The sequence below is a fragment of the Lactuca serriola genome, chromosome 4 (assembly GCF_051521515.1).
Source record: "Lactuca serriola cultivar US96UC23 chromosome 4, Lser_US96UC23_V15, whole genome shotgun sequence".
NCBI lineage: Eukaryota > Viridiplantae > Streptophyta > Magnoliopsida > Asterales > Asteraceae > Lactuca > Lactuca serriola.
Genome location: NC_136411.1, coordinates 362,222,649 through 362,242,150, shown reverse-complemented (window position 1 = coordinate 362,242,150; position 19,502 = coordinate 362,222,649). Strand labels below are relative to the sequence as shown.

General features: G+C 39.6%; 1 non-coding gene across 1 annotated transcript; it reads right to left on the bottom strand.

Moving 5' to 3' along the window:
• Positions 1 to 11,543: 11,543 nt before the first annotated feature.
• LOC145103435 (small nucleolar RNA R71) lies at positions 11,544 to 11,650 on the bottom strand. Its single transcript, XR_013706528.1, has one exon. It is a non-coding gene; the product is annotated as a small nucleolar RNA R71 (small nucleolar RNA).
• Positions 11,651 to 19,502: the final 7,852 nt, after the last annotated feature.

Here is a 19,502-nt window from a genome sequence, read left to right as displayed (position 1 = left end):
TTAAGGGCACTCAAAAGGTCCATAAAAAATGATTACTTTATGGACATGCATGCTCCATGCATGTCCTCAATACATTCTAGGTCAAAAGTGAAAAGATAACACCAAAACTCATATGCATGGATCCAATACTCAACCAACTTCTAGATTCGAAACTTATATTACTCAAGGGGCACTTAGAATCCATAAAGTTGCTAACTTTATGGATCCCTTTCATTCAATCTTGCTCAACATGAAAAAATGGAACAAAAACCCAAATCTGACAACATAAGGTGATAAATTTTGGATCTTGGACACATACAAAGGTCAATAATGAGCACAAAATGATGTTATTGAGGTTTACTTGCTAGGTCCATTACTAGAACAACTTCCCCTTCTTCTCCTTCTTCTTCTTCTTCAAGATACCAAGTGCACCATAAGGCCAAGATTCACCAAGAGAGATTAGGGTTAGGGTTTTTTGAGGTTTGAGGGTGATGGAGGCTGATAATAAACCCTAAATTCAAGATAATGAGGTTTAAATACGAACGAAATCCTAAATGATCATAGGCTTGGGTTACAGCCTTCCACACGTCCTGACCACCTATGTGTCACGTCGTGAGAACTGTCCCGATACACGTTCTTTGATTTTGGCTTGTAACGTCGTGACCAACCTAAGGTCACGTCGTGACACTCAGTTTTCCCCAAAAACCAAGCTTTTGACTCCTTAAAGCCCCACACTGATCCATCCTGGAAATTGGATGTCACAATTCTCCCCCACTTAAATTAGATTTTGCCCTCAAAATCTGCCCTTACCAATCATTCTGAGTCAACCCCCTCTTAAATCCCCTTGAGGAATCTTCCTAGACTAACTACTTCTTACTCGAGCCAGCGCCATCCCGGATGCCCAAATCAGCGACTAAAAACCCAATGGTTTCCAAAACTAGGCGCGTACACCAAACCTGAGTGGAGAGTTACCTAAAAATCATGTCCACTGACATAGGATGAAGATTAATACATCATAACCAACCTAATTGAGAAAAGTTGGCTCCCCTGCCCTTAACTTAAAACTCCACAAACATGTCAATCTCATCGGCAGACAAGGCCTCCCTTAGCATTAACCGTGTCGACCAAACTCAAAGGTCTAACCATAACTGAACTTCCCCGTCTTAGCGTCGTCCCACTGACAGCAGTAGATAGGAAACACTACTATTTACCGAAACTGACAACCTTGCTTATTGACATCCGAGCGAAAAAACAAGTGAGAGATAAACTAGCCCACACATCCCTTTGGTCCAACAACCCTGCATCCGACTTCATGACAAGTTGTAGCCAACCAACTGCTCCCATGAGTGCAACCATAGGTGATATCAAGACTTGAACGATACCTAGGCTCCCAGATCAGCATAGGTGCACCATCATCTAACAAAATTCCCAACAAAATTAAAACCACATGCATTACCAGACTCCTAGTAATCCAACCAACATACCTCTACCCTTATGTCAATCTAACAACTATGGGTTATCAGCAACCCTAGGACTATCAGCAGTCCTGGAGTTTTCAGCAACTCAGAAAATACTCATAACAACCATCATCTATTAAGACTCGACTAGTTTATCAGGTAGCCTACCATGACATAGGTAATATAAGGAGAGAATTCACACAATGTCTCATCATAAAACGAAACGAATCCGATAGGAAGGCTCCCAAGAATGAGTTGCCAACATACTATAATGACTTTCCAGCAAGTCAACACTCTGCAACTGCTTAAATCATCATGTCAGTCAGTGAGGCACCAGTGGAAACACTATACTTCTCAAACACCCGCTAATGCCACACGATTCTCTGCTCCAAAACTGTCAGCCCCACTCACAAGAGTGAAATCCATGGCCACTTACGGCACGTCGAGACGTCATCCAGCCATTGAGAATAGAAGCTAACAGTTCCTCGCCGTTCTTGCTATCACCCAACCAAAACATGAGGACTCCCGACAACCATATAATGGTCCTAAAGACACATTGTCATCGTCCTACTGGCCGATATGAATCCAATTACATCTTACTCAGCACTCTGCCAAACTACATGAGCCATATCATTCTGTAACCCACACTTTTCCACAGTCCAATTGTCACCGATACATCGTGAGACTAAACATGATCACATACACTCAGGAAATGAAATAGACAACTACGTACCTACTCCAACTTGAAAACCTAACATGACGCACTCCCCAAGAGAGAACACCCCTCCTCCCCACCATGCCAACTATGTTTCTTCTTAATCGCGGCCTTACCCAGAAGGTGAGAAGGTGACGTACTAACAATCAATCAAAATGAAGAACCTCAATCCTATTAAACACATTCTTCTAACAACCACAACAAGATCTCACACCTTGAAGAAGCTAAACAAATCTCACCAATGCGAAAAAGATCAATAAAACCATCAATTTTGAAAAGAATTCCAAAATTATCCAGACATGTTGCCAAAATCTTGGTCGAATAAATCCAAATACCAACCCAGCTGACGCGACATGCCAAAACTGAACCTTGCGTACCTACGATAATACCTGAAAAACTGAACAATGTTGTTTCTTCTTAATCGCGGCCTTACCCAAAAGGTGACGTACCAACAATCAATCAAAATGACGAACCTCAACTGCTATTAAACACATTCTTATAAAAACCACAACAAGATACCACACCTTGAAGAAGCTAAATATATCTCACCAATAAGAAAAAGATCAATAAAACCATCAATTTCGGAAAGGATTCCAAAATTATCCAGACATGTTTCCAAAATCCTGGTCGAATCAATCCAAATACCAACCCAGCTGATGCAACATACCAAAACCGAACCTTACGTACCCACGATAATACCTGAAAAATTGAACAATGTTGCTCCGATATTCGATCTTCTAATATCTAAGGCCAACTGCCATCTTAAACCTACTAGGAATAACAATTCGATGACTAATAAATCGAGAGGAAAACTACATAGAGACCAAGATACAAAATTTACTGAAATTGACTAAGGGTTGACTCAGCAGTCGCACCGTTAAGTGGCATAACTTGAATTCTTCGAATAACCTCAACTACTACCGATAATGAAGCAACCAAAAATCAAGAATAGATTGAGAACTACACCCAATGAACCCACACATATCGAAAAAAACCTCTGTAAAAATACTCTTATCAAACTTTGAAGTTGCTCGACACATCAATGACTGCCCTTCTTGACCATAAATAACCGACCTATACTGCGAGTTAACCATGATCTCTAAATCTAATGCACAAATCGAGCGGTTCAACACTCCCATTTCAAGATCCTTGGCGCCTCTACAACAAATTGCTCACTTATCAGATTCTCGCAGCGAGGACAACACACACACACACACACCTAGCGACAACTTGCTCTGCACCCACGATCTAACCAAACAATGAATTCTCCACATTCATGGAGGACTTCGACGGATCCCTAAGGACCGCAATGAGAAACTTCCAAATCACAAACACTTTGACAATGTCCTACTTCTTTCCCCCATGCAACTATAAACCATGAAATAAAATCCAACATCCTTGAACTGTAGATTTCTTTGTCCCATCGCGAAGAAACATAAAATCAGACTAACTGATGATTCGCTAAGTAGAATACTAAGTTCTCCTCCACTTAGGGTTCAAATCATTATCGACTGACGTCTGCAATACTAAAGCCTCATGCCGGCTTAACCATGAACATACCCGGCTTGACTCTTCGAATGCATGAAACAACACAAGATGATCCTTTGGAAAAGAAAAATCTGAATCTCAGATGGAGACTTCGGAGACCTTTCCCTAAACATTGTCAAATAAACTTAGTGAAAATGATTAGGACACCATTGGATAAACTAAGCATCTTCCACACAAAGAACCTTACACTTGGAGAGTTGATCGACCACCTCATCCTCCTATTTAAACTTCAATAATCCCTTACAGATACTCTAAACATAGCCCCAACAAGCTCAAAATATCTATAGAACCTTCTCATGTCCTCAAACAGGAACCAATCGGTGCCCCCCTCGAATATGCCTAATCTTCTAGAATCTGCTATACATATTCCACTTACGACACGTCCTTTACGTTGGCCATCGAACCACAAGAACAATCGAGACTTAAACATCCATTCGCTGCAACACATGGACGATTTATTCCCAACCAAACTACATGTTCTTACAGCAGAACTAATGAGAAGATCACCACCTCCTATCTTAACCATCAACTGACTGACATCCAGTCTCTCCTCTCTCGAGCTTAGGAGTCAGGAAAACACAAACTCGATACAGAAAGTAACTTCCCTTTCCATTGGTTGACCACTCAGCCTTAGGTTGTAATCCTCAAGTCAATCATCACAAGGACTTCCTTCTTGAGTCCCGTGACTCAGACTGACACTACTTCGAGAAAGGTCATCAAGGCCTCTAAATCAGCTAACCTTCATAGGTATGCACCAACCAGGCCCAAGATGCCACATATACTAAGGCCTAAATGATTATCGGTCTCATTTTGCACAATCATAGCCGATAGGACGACGATGATGGGGACGACTGCAATTAACGCCAATGCAATACTACATTATCTACCCTATACTAGCTCCTTAGAATCCTTTTGACCCTTCCTGATCCCCATACGGATCCTGTGTTTCCATTAGTATGGGCTCATATTACCTCCCACACTTATCAGTATGCGTCCTAAGAGTTGCCTCAAAGTCTAAGTCACTACATATTAACGTATCCTCCTAGGAATACGTCAAACATAACGGAATGATTATCTAAAGGACGACTTGGCTAATGGTCTCCACTCAACATGATTGATTAGGCCCGGGCCCTGGCCCTTGCGGCCTCACATTCAGACCCTGGCGCTCCAGTGCTAAGGTCCAATTCAGGACAAGAAACTTCGTTCTAGAATAAGCCAAAATAATATTGGCCACTCCCCATGGTAACAAGTGTAGCTCCCCAAGGCGATGTCCTATTCTAGTTCGAAACCAATAGCAGATAACCACTAGTGGTGCACGATCCACTAATAGGAATTCCTCCACATCGTTTCAGGATAGACGGGATAGAAGATCTTGTCGGGATCACGCGCTGAAAATGACAGCTATAAAAGGAACCCTTCTCCTGCAGGAGAAAGGATTGCCTCACTCTATATTCCATACCTAAACCTAACTCTCTCATACCAAAACTAACTAGACCGTCGAAGTTTCGCTCCGGGACCACCTCCCGGATGACGACTGACATTGGTTCTTTCTTTGTTGTGCTTCTCAGGCTTAACCCAGGCGAAACCATTTCATGACAACGTTAATCTTGGAGCACATATCACAACATTTGGTGCTATCTAGGCGTGTACTAAGAGTTACACAACCTTGATACGACCCTAGACGCCGACGATGACGGGAAAGGAACCTACGACATCTGAAGGAGGAGAAACAAGTCTAATAGGATCAATGTCGTCGCTCGATGGCACATAGCCATCTGCGTCAGATGGACAAGCCTCCACCCACACGCCAACTACACAAAAATCAGGTCCGATAACGGGAACCGCAGTGGCAGCAAGTGCCTCATTCGACAGCAACGCAACAATCGCAACCACCAACCCAACAGTCGCAGCCAGTGGTTTCTCATCCCACAATCACTACTGCAGCAAGCGGGGATGAACACTTGGTCCCCAAGTACCATATTGTCCTCCACACAATACCCAATTTTAATCTATCATTTCTCTCCAGTATTAGGAATGTTGCACATACCACTTTTCTCTCAAAAACCTCCGATGTTCAACCCCTATTTCCAGCAGTTGTAGAGATCCATACCCTGAACACTGCCATCACAAGAATCCAACTCCCACTTTTCATTGGCGCAACAACTCAATACCTATGCTCAACAGCCTCAGGGGTCGAATCCGAACATGCTCCAGCAACCGAAACCAGGCTCACAACTGCAGCAAAGCACGTAATCGAGCTCCCAGTAGCAACCATACATCTCGTAAGCAATGATGTATAACCAAGTGTATGAGAACCTGTAATATACTCAACAATTTATGATTTATGGTGGTTTTCCATATCCATGCATGGAAACCCCGGTGAGAAGCACCAACTCTTCTTTTTGCGATGAGCTCTTGTAGTATGAGATCCCACACTCGACGATGATACCAAGCATCCCTAAGTATGATGGTACAACCGAACCTGTCGAGCATATCGACACCTATGAGTGGACGATGACATCGTTGAGGATGGACAAGCGATTCATTTGCACGTATTTCCCTGTTACATTATTAGGAAACGCCGGAAAATGGTTCAAGGTACTACGAGCGGGTAGCATCTCGAGTTTCGAGCAGTTATGATACCTTCAATTTCCAAAAATAAAGTTTCACAAACTAATTCATCCAAAAACATAAGTGTCTAAAACAAACATCATCACAAAATATTAGAGTATCTCAAACCATCCCAACAACAAATCTCCCAACGAGTGTGTACAATAAGACCTTTGCCTTCCCACGGTCCTCAGAAGTACCTGAAACACATAAATCAACAACTGTAAACACGAAGCTTAGTGATTTCCCTAAGATACCATATATAGCACAACATAAATAAATAGTTATGGGTTATCAGCAACCCCATAGACTATCAGCAGTCCCATTGCGCAACAACACGCCCTATGGGTTATCATCAATCCCGGAGACTATCCGCAGTCTCAGTCACACATAATATCCTAATACTAAATCTCACACCCGAACTGCCGGAACTAGACTCCGCCTAATCAACTAAATAGTTAACCCTAATTAATAATAGAGGTCTATAACTAAACTCGTGAGTCCAAAACCTAGAACTAAGTCCTTTAAGGGAAAAAAGACCATTTTTCCCTTCCCATGGTCCAAAACCCTAAATCTTGACCAAAATTCAAAAGTCAACGAAAGTCAACTACCTGGCGCGTACGTTGGGTGTACTCTTTATTACGCGAGGTCTACTACTCGAATATAAACCAATCGAAGACGAAACCGGCTACGTAGGGCGTATCTAAGAGTACGCCCGACGTACTCAGTCTAATTAACTTTCACCAACTTTTGTGTCTTAATTCAATAATACATCTAACCCAACTTTAGATCTGACCACCCTAGGGTGTCTTAATCCTTAAAGTCATCAACTTTAAGCCTTTTCAGGCTAGAAAGGTCCCAATGCAACAAACTCTAACTTCCATCACACTCTAAGTCTGCATGGGCCATAGGAAATGCTCAAGCAACCATTTTTCTAGATCTACAAGTCCTAAAATTCATGAAAGGACAACTAATATTCTCTGGAGTGCTCCAAACACATAAAGTTCCAAACTTGGCGACAAAAAGCTCATAAAACTCATCCATGGAGATCAAATAGGAAACTCATCAAGGTCTAAACTTTATACCTGAAAAAAATGAACAATGAGGAGTGGTTTTTGGATCTTCAAGCTTTCAAGCAACATCTCCTTCTTCTCTAGCCTTCTTCTTCACCAATCATGCACCAAAATCACTTAATAAGCTCCCAAAGTCTCACTAACAAGCTTAGACTCGAGATTAGGGCTTGAGGAGGGAATGGTGGTTGATAAGGATAGTCTAAGGGAGGTATAAGGTTTCTTAAACATGGATCAACCCTTAAAATTAGGGTTTAGTGACTGGGCTAATACGCTCGGCTTACCACATGTACACCCAACATACTAGCATGACATATACGATCCTGCATCACACGAGTATGCTATGCATACCCTCAAGTACGCCCAATATACGGCTAAAATGCGAAGCTATTACCACAAGGGACCAATTATGCAACTTTGATAACATTAAGAGCCAGAAATGATAATACTTGGTAATCAGATGTTACGATTTTAAGGAAAATCAGAGTTGGTAGGATTGTAGAGCTTCTCATTATCTTTACGTGGATATAAGGTCATCAAAATCGGACTCAGAACGAAGAAGTTATGGCCTTCGGAAGTTTGGAGGATTTAAGGCTAAGTCTAGTACGTTGGGCGTACAGGGAGTACGTCAGGCGTACTAGGTTGGGTGACCACGGGTGAAGCATGGCATATGTTGGGCGTACCAGGAGTATGTAGGGTGTTCTCCAGTTAGGTGAAAACCCTAATTTAGGGTCTTGGACGATATTTAAAGGCCTTAGCTTATGTTAAAACCCTATTATATTCAGTCTCCATGTAACATCCTAAAATTTAGAACCAAAAATTTCGTTTTGAAATAAGTATTTATAACAACCAGTAGTCTGAAAACATCGATAGTGTCATCCCATATCATAATCAAGACCAATACGTCAATAACCGCAACATGTCATAAGGAAAAAAATATCAAAATACAACACCCAAAGATCCCATAATGCGGAAAGCCATAATATGATGCATTGCGATCATGATGACTCCTTTCCTTTAGAAGAAGAAGTACCTGAAACCAAAACTGAAAACCATAAGCATGAATCTTAGTGAGTTCCCCCATCATACCACATACCATACAACAAATACATTGCCAAGCATATTTGGGTGCCTTCCTCCCCTTCGTTCTATTTCAACCGGATACTACCGAGCATATATGGGTGTTGCCCCCCCCCCCCCCCCTTCGGTCTATTTCAACCAGATATTGTCGAGCATATCTGGGTGATGGCCTCCCCTTCGGTCTATTTCAACCGGATATTGCCGAGCATATCTGGGTGCTGGCCTCCCATTCGGTCTATTTCAACCGGATACTAGGTCTATTTCACCCCTACCACTACCACATAATATCGTAGAAAATAAGCATATAAAACATAACATATAGTGGCATACTAGACAATTATCACAAATACAATCAGCTTTACTACAAACAACTACTAGTGGGCCAACATTGGTGCCTTCTACCCACTTATACAGGAAGGTAGCTCACCTCGATCCGCTGCAATCTGACAACACTCGGATGTCAAATCGGAAATTCCACACTAACAACAAATAAATGCCATAACCCATTAACCGCGGCCTTAACTCATAAGTCCCGAATCCTAGGGTAAAAGACCACTTTACCCTTTCCTTAATGGGTCCAACCTAAACTTGGCCCATGGCCCACTAATGGCCTAACAACACAACTCGAGGCTAAAACCAAACCTAAGGTCCGCACAAAGTCCTGAGGCCCAACCAGAGCCCAAAATTATATAATTCATAGTCCAAAGAAACAAACCCGAAACCCCAAGACAAATCCATAACCAAAAGCCCAAAAAGCCCACTGATGAACGGAACGCGTTGCGTTCCCTGGTGGAGCACAGGGGGATCGTTGCCAGACCACCAATTGGGACCCTTTTCCTAAACACGTCGCGTTCTCGAGATGAACGCACGGTGTTCCCGTCCTTTGTCCAAAATTACCTCAAACGTCTTAATACCTTAAGTCCAACGTTTAAATCCTCAAAATAGTTTCATATCAATGACTTAATCCATAAAGTTGTCAACTTGGAACCTTTGCATGGTCCAAAAGGACGCAATCATGATTTCAAGCCTTCTAACTCCATAAAGAGGCTAAGATGCAAGATTTTTCCTTAAGAACTTAGTCCAAACTTCCAGATCTGATTCAAAGGGATTTCTCAAGTCATAAAGTTTCCAACTTTATTACTTAGGATAACTCAATGGGACCCAAATTAAAACCCTAAGTCCCCAAACTTCATCAAATAACTACCAAATCATGCATGGAAGGTCTACATGTTGGGTTTTGAGCTCTATAACACTCCTATGGTGCACATGCAACCCTAAATGCTTTGGATCTATGTTTTCTCTAAGTATACATGCATATTTACAATTTCCAAAGCGTTGTCCTAACAAGCATACAAATTGTCAAATGAACAATACAACTAGTTAGATGACTTACCTTTTAGAAGACTTGTAGTTCTTGACCTTTGAAAGCTTGAGCACCTCAATTGTGATTCCTCTAATGATTCACAAACACCAATATGCAAGAGGAGGCTTGAGAGAATAAGTTACTTGCACAAAATCAATATCACTCTTCAAGACTATAAGTCGCAACCTATTTTGGCTCTAGGGGGTTTATTTATAGTGTGGCAAATGCTAGGTGATATGTGCATGTTTAGCGCTATATTTAGTATAGATTCTTATCATTATTCGGCTAATTATTTACATTTTATAGACAAAAGATACTTAATATTGTTCAAATTTATATTTTCAGTCCAAAAGAGAAGCTCAGAAGCAAAAGGAAGCAGGAGATACGATTGGAAGCTCGGGAACAAAACAAAGAAGAAAAATGCCAAAAACAAGATGGACTCGGCGAGTAGGGACGACTACTCGACGAGTCGTGTCGAAGATTCGAAACCCTCTAGAAGTCCTTGTCGTACACGGATTTTAAGTGACGGACTCGTCGAGTGAGTCACTATCACACCCCAAAACCGGAACGGCGGAAACGTTCTGGGGTGGAGGACGTCATGTACAATATCACAACACAGAATAATAGTAAACAAGCAACAACACCATCCATTGCATTAATAATATAATTTTTGTACAAGTGTTTTCTGCGAGGTTTATATACACTCAAAAATGTAAATCAAAATAAGAGATGAGTCTTGAATGAGCTCCATCTTCTCAAAACCTAGTCGACTGTACCTATCTAACGATGACCTGAAAATACAAGTTATTTTGAAATGAGTCTTGCACAAAGTTATTTCTTAGGTAATTTAGTAATTACGATAAGCTTAAATAATTTTCTGTTTTTAGAAGTTAGTAAGTAATTTTTCTGTTTCTGCGCTGAACTCGCCGAGTGCAATCGAAGCGACTCGGCGAGTTTGTCGCTGTTACACAATTTCGTATTTTATTTTATTTTTGTTCGTTTTACGCGTTTTGCTTGTTTTGTGTGCAGGCAATACATGAACAGAGGATCCAACACACCCCTGGTTCCTCCACTTGAAGACCCAAAATCCCGCTTTAAGGAAAAACAAAGGCAGGGAGGTTGAAAGCTCTAATACACCTAAGAAGTCACCTTTGACGATCTTGAAAACGGTTTTTGGGAAGAAAAAGAACAAGAAGCCAAGAGAGACCAACAGTCAAAAGAGCAAAGAAAGAAAGTTAGAGAATATTGAAGATAATCCAAAAGAAGCCGAGTTCGAATATGACTACGAATCCGAATACGAAGAAGAAAGCGACTTTGAAGGCGAACTAGCTAATCCCATGGCTAACGTCGATGAAGTTCCCATGGGAGAATGGAAGAAGAGAATACGTGACAATACCAACCTAGGACTTGTGCAACCCGCAATTCCCACTACTGCCACTTTCGAACTAAAGGGCCACATACTAGCTCAACTAAAGGAGACCCCCTTCTACGGTAAAGATCATAAAGATGCCTATAAACACTTGGATGAGGTCAACGATGTAACTGATTATTTTAATGTTCCAAATGTGCCTCACGAAACCCAACTGCTTCTTATGCTTCCAGTTACATTCAAAGGTGCTGCAAAGGATTGGCTCAAGTCACTCCCTCCCGGATCCATCACTACATGGGCTAAAATGAAGGAAGAATTCATTGATCAATTTTTTCCTCCCTCAAAGATAGCCAAATTGAAGAAAACCATTGCCAATTTTGAACAACAAGCTGGAGAGTCCTTTTATGAGGTATGGGAGAGATACAAGGGTCTACTAAGGAATTGCCCACATCATGATCTTAATAGCTAACAAGAAGTCTCCATTTTCTATGATGGAGTCGATGTAACAACTAGGTAGCTCCTTGACTCGCAAGGACCCCTCACAAAGAAGGCACCCCCAGTGATGAAAGAACTAATTGAAGAATTCTCTAAACACTCTAGAGAATATGATAATCCAAGGCATGAAGTAAGTGGGTGGGGGGGAGGGGGGGAGGTAAACACTGTTAACGATAGCATGGCGGAAATGATGGCTAAACTAGAAAGTTTAGATCGGAGAATGACTAAGATGGACCAATCCATCCACGCTATCCGGGTAGGGTGTAAGAATTGTAGAGGACCTCACCTCACTAAAGATTGTGATTTGGACGAAAATGGGAACTGGAAGGCACAAGTTTGCTATTCAAGTGGTGATAGATTTGATGATAATTAGAGAAAATCCAAGAAGGAATGGCTCCCTTATGATGAGTACAAAAAGGCAAAGGAGGATAAATGTAAGCAAAAAGAAAGGGGTTTCTATCAAAAGGATGAGCCGGTTATGGGAAAGAAAGCTGATTGGGAGGAAATTTTCACAAGGTTTGTAGTTGCGTCCGAGAAGAGGCACAATGATACCAACAATGAATTGAAGGAGCAACGGATAATGCTTAAAGATCATCAAGCTATGATGAAACATCAACAAAATTTGCTTAGGAATCAGCAAGCCTCCATTCATAACATTGAAAAGCAGATAGGACAACTTGCACAACAAATCAATCAAAGAACACTTGGTGAACTTCCTAGCAATACCGAACAAAATCCAAAAATGGTGCATCTAAATGTGATAACCACTAATTCTGACAAAAATTTCACTCCTTTGACCTCTATTTAGAAGAAACTCAGTAAGGTGCAAATAGAAGAGGAAATTGAAAGGAATTCGAGCAAACCCGACTCGACTCGCCGAGTCGGCACCGTGGACTCGACGAGTCCGAACCGTGGACTCGACGAGTCCGAGAGCTTATGAGAAAACTTGTTTTCTTTTGAAACCTTACAGACCCCCTTTGCCATTTCCGATCCTAGCCATACCAGATGAGCAGATCCGATGGTATAGAAGATTTATGGAGCAAGTGAGGACCCTCCAAGTGAACCTTCCATTTGTTGAAATGATACTTCATACACCCAAGTATGCAACTTTTCTTAAGAGCCTTTTCACTTAGACAAAATATGGAAGAAGTTGTTGAAGTATTACTGAATGAGCTGCCAGAAAAGAGAGGTGATGTGGGAAGCATAACCATGCCTTGCCAATTTTGGAACATCATGACTACACGAGCATTAACTGATTCGGGGGCAAGTATTAACATCATGCCATATTCTTTCTTCCAAAAGTTGAACCTCCCGATTCTGAAACCTGTTCATTTGAAGATCCACTTGGCCGACAAGAGAATAATACATCCAATGGGAGTGTGTGAATACCTTCTTATTAAGGTGGATAAGCTAATGTTTCCGGTTGACTTCATAATATTGGATATGGAGGAGGATCTTAAAGTACCAATCATTCTTAGACAACCATTTTTGAATACCGCTTGTGCTTTGATAGATATGAGTGAATCTACGCTAACATTAAGAGTAGGTGATGAATCGGTAATTTTTAAAGCTGAGCAAAAAGATACGTAAGATGGGTCGGGAGAAGAAAAGGTTTCATCACTAGATTTGGATGATGGATTGTTAGAAAATGAGCTTGCATATTTGGAAGAAAGTAATCCAAATAAATTCTTTTTATCTTTGGAGGATACTTCTGATGCTAAGGGAGATGTAGAAGAAATAGAAAGGCTGATCAGGGAAGTTGATTATCAAGAAAGCATAAGAAGTTTTCAAGGTTCCCCGACTCGCCGAGTTGTGTCTGCTGACTTGACGAGTCCAGTCGAAAATTCTAAATCTGGCAAACTTTTGACTCTACAGCCAATTAGTGCCCTTGCTGAATCAGATGCGCAACTGATGCTTGATCCCTTTGAGAACCTTCTTGAGGAAAATAAGGATATTGAAGATGTTGGGAATGCATATTTGGCATTTCTTGAAGCAATCATGGGAGGTGATGAGATTGTCCAAGAGAAGAATGAGGGAAGTTCAGAAGATGAAAACCACCATCCAACTGAATCACAAATGCTAGATCAAGAAGAAGTTTTGACAAAAAGAAAAAGGACCAAGTCTCATGCCATTGTCTCTACTATGTTCGAAGTGTTAACTTTCATAACACCGGATCCTTTAATGAACAAAAAGACAAGCAAGGAAGGAATGGAGAGGAACAAGCATGGTAAGGGGGTGAAGCATAAAGCTGAAGAGAGTGCTGAAAAAAAGAGAATGGAATACTTGAGGAAAGCTTATAAAAGGAAAATCCATTTTTACAAGACGAAATACAAAGTACAAAGGTTGAAGAATGAGAGCTTCATGAAGGAAAACGAAGAAACTTAGAGCGGGAAGGAGTCCAACTAATGACTCCTCAAAAAGAAGCGCTTAACGAAAGGCAACCCGTTACTAAAGTTTACTTTATTTTACCTTTTCTTTAATTTTATTTTTTCATTTTTAGGATTTATTTATTTTCATCTTCTTAATTGTCCAAAATGACTCCTTGAGGGTAAGCATGGTCTGAGTGTGGGGTGGGTTGGATATATAAAGGAATAAGAAAAATTTATTATATCAAATTTATATTTTATATATATATATATATATATATATATATATATATATATATATATATATATATATATATATATATATATATATAGGGAAAAGTTCAATAGAGAACCATAATTATGGGTTCTTCAAGGAACCAAATATTTTTTTCAATTTCTATAGGTTATTCTTTATCGAAAAAAAAAATCTAAACATATCTAAATTCATATATTAACATTGTGAATGTGAAAAGTATTTTTCGGATTCACCGTGTGAATCCGGATTCACGTTGTGATTTTACGAAGATTCACATTGTAAATTTGACGTAAAAAAAAATCAAATTTTATATCATTAGAAAAAGGATAAAAATTTATGAATTTCTGTATTTTTTTTGATAAAAAATAAGTTCTAAAAGTTGAAAAAAAGACTGGTTCCTTGGTTAGTTATGGTTCTCTATTGAACCTCACTATATATATATATATATATATATATATATATATATATATATATATATATATATATATATATATATATATATATATATATATATATATATATATATATATAATTTTCAAACCCAACGAGTGACTCGGCGAATTGGATGACATACTCGACGAGTTAACTCGTAATTTGGAATCTCAAAATCGCGACCAGACTCGCCGAGTCAGACCTTTACTCGACAAGTCCGTTTATTTTACTGAAAAACTAATAAATAATAATTTTTACATATCAATTAAATTAGGGTTTTTTACCCTAATTGGTAACCATTTCTCATTCAACCAACTGACACTCGACGTGCGCCCTCAATTTCTTCTCTATTTTGTTAAAGCTTTGATTTTTAGAAGGTTGGAAGTGTTAATTTGGAAGAAAACCCGTTTTTGGAGTTTTAGAATTTCTAGGGTTTAGACTTTGACCTAATTAAAATGATATGGATGAATATCCTTATACTATTATGCTTGAAATACATCCCTCGACAAACCCTTGCAATCAATTTTGATTTTTATGGATGACATTTGATAGACTCGGCAGCAGACTCGCGCAGTTTGTCTGACTCGTCGAGTCAGTCTACATACTCGGCGAGTCATGTCTGAATCAGTTTAGATTTTATTTTCTAATTTCTCTGTTCGTTTCTGGTTGTTTGTTGTACGTATTTTTGCAGGAACATGTCTTCACTGGGTCAGAGCTCAAGATGAAGCCAAGCGGTTTTCCCTTCGTTGAATTTTCCACAAATCGAGTCCAATTCTACGATGACTAGGTGGAAGAAGAAGCTTGAAAAAATATGGAAAAAGGAGGTTTGTGTCTCCAATGCGATTGATTGGGAATGGCTGGGGAGAGTTCGTTACGAAGAGGAGTTGGTTCCTTATATAGTCAAGACGTTTGTGCATAATGGGGTGTCCGTCACGTGTGATGGATGGAGTCGCATCTTTCGTATCCAGGAGCTGGTCTATCGAGAGTTGTGCTTGGATTGTTTCTCCACAATACATTTACAGGGTGGGGACGATTACTATAACCCCGGGAATATTACTTTTTTTTCTTGGGGGCGAGGTTCACAATTGTTCTATGGTGGAATTAGCTAGGAGGTTGGGAATTTATGACCAACAATTGATTCACACAACTGAATTTGGTACCTTTTTGGAGCATTGCCATAAAGTATTCCTGGATGGTTTCATAAGCACAAGTTGGTGGAACACCATTACCAACAAGGTTTACATTCCCAAATAGGCTCAAGAGGGGATCATACGATCACCTACGCACCGCCTTATCCACCGCCTTATTTCAAACACCATCAACCAAAGAAAAGAGGATGACAAGGTTTCTAACCTTGATGTTTTTTTATCTTTGGAGCATTATTATACCCAACACCTTTTGCAATCTTCCATGGTGCGTAGCTTCATATTTAGCTGAAGGGGCGGTCAAGGACTGCAAAACTTCTAAAATTAATGGTGGCATGTTTGTGACGCGTTTAACCCACTCTTATGGGTTGATGGCTCGTAGTGCTTGGAACTTAAGGACAATGGTCCCGACCCCTCCCTTTAATCCTATTCTTTTTCGAAGGGGCTAGAATTATTGAGGATTATGGAGGAGGACACTATGATATTCCACGTGATGATGCCCTAATTGGACCCGAGGAGCCGAGTAGGAGAGTAAGGCAAAGACGCGGGCAAGCACCTCCCGATTCACCGGTTATTCCGGTGGAAGATGAAATACCCCCGGAATGGTTTAATGTTGAAGGAAGACAATATCAAGACGATTTGGTAAGAGGTGTGGATTTTGGCAACTGGTCCTTCATCCAAATGTTTAACCACTTCAAGATCCAACATTTGGACGGAGGCTAATTTCCTTATATACCAACTTGGGAGGAGAGGATGAACGCAAGGCAAAGTGGAGCGGGTCGGAGCGAAGCAATGCATGATGATGATGAAGAAGAAGATGAAGATTGATTTGTTTTTATTTGTGTTTTGTGTTGAACAGTTTGTTTTTATTTTTATTTTGTTTGATGGAACTTCTAGTAATTAGGATTTTAGTAGTTTATTTTCTCATGGGTTGTTTAGTGTCTTTTCAAAATTTGGAAAAGGGTTGCCTACAAAGAGTCTCGAGAGTAATAGGAGTTTCGAGTCTAAGCGGAAGAGAGAATGAAGTTAAAGTATTGTGTCCGATCATGAGGAGCATTCAATTGAGTTTAATTACTGAAGAAAAATATTAGATCTAATATAATTATGAAGTGGTTAGGATTTATCAAAATGACTTAGAGCAGAAAACAGAAAATTTTCACCCAGTGACTGACTCGCCGAGTGCATATACTGACTCGACGAGTCCAAGAGTGAAAACACGAATTCTGCACATTCACGACACAACTCGGCGAGTCTGATCACTTACTCGTCGAGTCTCTACGAATTTCACCTCTTAGCTTCAGGCTTGACGATTATATTCCCACGACAATTGGTTTTTATTAAGAAGATTAGTTATGGAGATTTTCGAGAGTTTTTCTTGCATTTTTGGAGCTGTTGCCACACGAGACGAATGACACCCAAGACATGGATGAGTTGTTCCCATGTCTAAAGTCAGCTGAAGATGGAGTTTTAAATGAAGAAGATCAACATCGCAACTACTATCCCAGGGGAGTTTGTTCCAATTCCCTTTTTATTTTATTGTTCTTTATCATGCATAATATGAAAAGGGGACATTGCATAAATTAAGTGTGGGGTAGGGGGTTGGTTAGAATAGTTAAAATTTTAGTTAAATTTTGAAAATTTTGAAATTTTTGCATTAAAATTGCTAGGGCTAAATTAGAAAATCATGGTAAAAGCAACTAGGGTTCATGCTAGTATTATGTTTGATGATTTTATGAAAACCCAAATGTTTAGTTGAGCCTATACACGTTATAATGCATTTGTGGCCCCCTTTATTCTAGTGAAATCATGGGACAAAAACACAACATCGCTTAGTTTGAAGGATGCAATAAGTTTAGCATTGTGTACTTGAAATGTATCTAGGAAAATTATTATGTTTAGCCAATAAAGGTTGAAGTTGAGCGCCCCTGCTTAAGCATGTAGGGCTTTAAGTGAAAAAAAAAAGTGAGTACATGTAAAAAAAAAGAGAGAGAAAATTACAAGAAAAGTTATAAGAATTTTGGAGCAGTTAAAGTAAAGATCAAAAGATCAAAATTCTAAAGAAGATAAACGTTGAAGATACCAAAAATCAAAAAGTTGGTGAATTCAAAGAAATGAAAGACAAATTATCAAAGAAGTGAAGAATTCCAAAGAGCTCCATAGTGGTATCGGAAAAAAAAATTGTAATTTTCTAGATTATGTGTGCTTGGGTTGCTCAACCAAAAATACCTTCAGCTTTGAAGGTTTTCTGCGGATGGATTCGGAGGGATGCATAAAATGAACATTGTTCGGAAAAAGTGGGTGAGTGTTTATGAGGATTGTGATTATTTAGAATTAGGGGGGGTCCTTAGGAAAAATTTTAGATACAAATGCATGCGTTGCGGTCTTGGCATAATGGCTGGGTTCAATTGGGATTGTCTTATGTGATGCTAGTATGTTTAAAATTCAGTTTTGCTTGGGGGCAAGCAAAAGTCAAGTGTGGGGTATTTTAATATGTGCATGTTTAGCCCTATATTTAGTATAGATTCTTATCATTATTCGGCTAATTATTTACATTTTATGGACAAAAGATACTTAATATTGTTCAAATTTATATTTTTAGTCCAAAAGAGAAGCTCAGAAGCAAAAGGAAGCAGGAGATACGATTGGAAGCTCGGGAACGAAACAAAGAAGAAAAATGCCAAAAACAAGATGGACTCGGCGAGTAGGGACGACTACTCGACGAGTCGTGTCGAAGATTCGAGACCCTCTAGAAGTCCTTGTCGTACACGGATTTTAAGTGACGGACTCGTCGAGTCAGTCACTGGACTCGACGAGTCACCTCTGTTTCCAGAATAATATAAATAGGGACTTGGAGATCGAGACGGGAGACCTCTATGGAACACTATGAGGCAAAAATTGCGATTGAAGGTGCTTTTAGGTCGTGAGAAGCAGAGGAATCAACCCTACATTCAATCTTGAAGAGAATTAAGGCAACTTTAGTTTATTCTTAGTAATCTTTTGATTTGAATCATGTTTAAACTCTTTGAATTCGTTTTTGAGCTTAAGTTTACTGCAATTATGAACTAAACCCTTATTCTTCTGTTTGGGTAAGACAGATTTGAGAATATGGTTTGATTAATGGTATGATTAACTTTAAATTGGTGGTTTTGTCAAATTAAGATTGTTAGAGATCCTTATGCATTAACCATAACTATTGTCTGTTAATAGGAAGGCAATTAGGTTGCATGAACATCTCTTAATTGTTTACCTCATGTGATTTATGTGAACACTTTATTATGTGCCTAGGATTAGTGAATGTGAAACTAGGATTAATTAGAGAATGGGTAAGTTAATGAGTAGCTTGTTTGATAAACCAACAACAAGAGGCAAATTGAATTATTAATTTGATTAACCATTACAAGTCTTATTTAACCCGAATAAATAACCTAGAGAATTAATTAATTTAGACAACTGGCCACTGCTTGAATTAGTTTATTTTCTAAGGATTAGAGTTAGTGAATGTGAACCTAATCACATGAATCGGTAGCCAATGAAAGGTTAATCCATTGCACTATTACCATTAAATCAACCATAGGATCAATTGAGTCGAACCTAAATAGAAGTCCTCTTAATTATTG